At 51.9% G+C, this 2142-nt stretch overlaps 1 pseudogene; it reads left to right on the top strand.

Moving 5' to 3' along the window:
• The first annotated feature begins 719 nt into the window (after window positions 1-719).
• LOC102752317 lies at window positions 720-1899 on the top strand (annotated as a pseudogene).
• The last annotated feature ends 243 nt before the right edge of the window (window positions 1900-2142 follow it).

Below are 2142 nucleotides of genomic sequence, written 5' to 3' on the forward strand. Positions count from 1 at the left end.
ATGGTTACTGGCAATCAGGCAGGGAGGCAGGCAGGCGAGTGGTTAGGAGCCAGCAGTCCCGGATTGCAAGAAGTATGTCCGACTGCGGGTTTTTGCCTGATCCCTGTAAATGGGCAGTAGGACATCCTTCAAGGGGTCCCAGATTGGAGAGGGTGCAGGCTGGGCTGAAGAACACCCCTACCCCCGTGCACGAATTTCATGCATCAGGCCACTAGTCCTAGCTAATAACAGGGAAATGTGCAAATTAACTGTCACTCCGTCACAAAGATAGTGTCACCCATAGCCACAATATGGTGGCACCCAGTCCCCTCAGGCCTGCTGGAGTCCCCAGTCTTTTTAGCCCGAACTGATTACTATGGAATGTGGACGGAGAAGGTTTTCAGCAAGTGTGAGAAGCAAGCCTTGGTGGGATCGAGGGAGAGCCTTGGGCTCAAGGCCGCTGCCGCCCGGGGAGGCCCTCGAAGTTCAGGGATGGGGAGGAAATGCTGCTGCCGCTGGCCTAGCGCCAGGCAGCTCCAAGTTGCAGCCATGAGGCCTTGCGGGGCTGTCTCACCCCAGACCATCATGGCTGAGCTCTGGCAGGGGTGGCGACTGCCTCGAGGATCACTGTCTGCCCCCGTGCCACCTGCAGACACTGGTGGCGCAGGCGTGGGTTGAAAATGGAAAGCCTGTGCCTCTCCCCACCATGCCCCAGTCCCCAGGGAGAAGAGGGCAGAAGAATGGGGGTGCAGCCTCAGGACCCCGTTAGGAGGCACTGGGGCTCGGGAGGTGCTGGGAGCAACCTGCAGATGTGCTACAATGAAGAGGTGCTGAATTGCCAGGATGCTGAGTGCCAGCTGCTGGAGGCACACAAAGGTGCAGATGATGCAGCGCTCACCGATGCTGAGCTCAAAATTTCATCGACAGCCTGGTGGATGAAATCACCTTTCTGAAGAAGGTGCATGAAGAGATCACTGAGCTGCAGACGCAGATCCAGTACAATCAGATCTCCGTGGAGATGGACATGTTCTTCAAGCCTGACCTCTTTGCCCTGCTCAAGGACATCTGCACCCAGTACGAGAAGCTGGCTGCCAAGAACATGAGGAATGCCAAAGAATGGTTCAAGAGCCACTTTACCATGCTGACCGAGAGTGCTGCCAAGAACACCAAAGCAGTGCGTGCCGCCAAGGACAAAGTGTCCGAGAGCCACCTGCTCAAGACCAAGACCCTGGAGATGGAAGCATGCTGGGGCATGAACGAAGTGCTGGAAAAGCAGCTGCAAGAGCTGGAAGATAAGCAGAACGCCGACATTAGTGCTATGCAGGACACAATCAACAAATTAGAAAATGAGTTGAGAACTACAAAGAGTGAAATGGCATGATATTTAAAAGAATACCAGGACCTCCTCAATGTGAAGATGGCTTTGGACATTGATATTGCAGCTTACAGGAAACTCTTGGAAAGTGAAGGTGAAGGAGAAGATGCCCAGGAAGCTGAGGACGAGAAGAAAGACAAAGGTGCTGGGGAGGAGCAAGCAACCAAGAATAAAGATTGAGCCCCCCTCTCCTCAATTATTCCTTCCCTTCTAATACACCAGCCATGTCCAGGAGGAGCAGATTAAGGTGGAGGAGACCATTGAGGCTGCAAAAGCCAAGGAAGCTAAGGATGAACCCCCCTCTGAAGGAGAAGCTGAAGAGGAAGAGAAAGAGAAGGAAGAGCCTAAGGACGAGGAAGGAGAGGAAGAGCAAGAAGGTGCCAAGGAAGAATTGGAGGACACAAAAGAGGAAGAAGGAGCTGAAGGTGAAGGAGAAGATGCCCAAGAAGCTGAGGATGAGAAGAAAGATGAAGGTGCTGGGGAGGAGCAAGCAACCAAGAAGAAAGATTGAGCCCCCCTTTCCTTAATTATTTCAAGAATAATCCTCCTGAAACCAGGTCAACTCTATCACCAACCAAGCAGTTGAGTTCATGATATTACATGAATTAAGAATTCAATATATGTAACATTCTGAGGTGACTCAGGTTGGACATTAATTGTTGCACTATGACTTTTCTCCTTATGCACAGTATCTTTTTGCTTGCAGAGTGGCTTCCAGGCTTGTTGCCAGCCTGTGCATGGTCCACGCTTAGGAGTTCAGGGTCTATGGCAGGGGTTGGCAAACTTTT

This window comes from Myotis davidii, unplaced genomic scaffold (genome assembly GCF_000327345.1).
Source record: "Myotis davidii unplaced genomic scaffold, ASM32734v1 scaffold1293, whole genome shotgun sequence".
NCBI lineage: Eukaryota > Metazoa > Chordata > Mammalia > Chiroptera > Vespertilionidae > Myotis > Myotis davidii.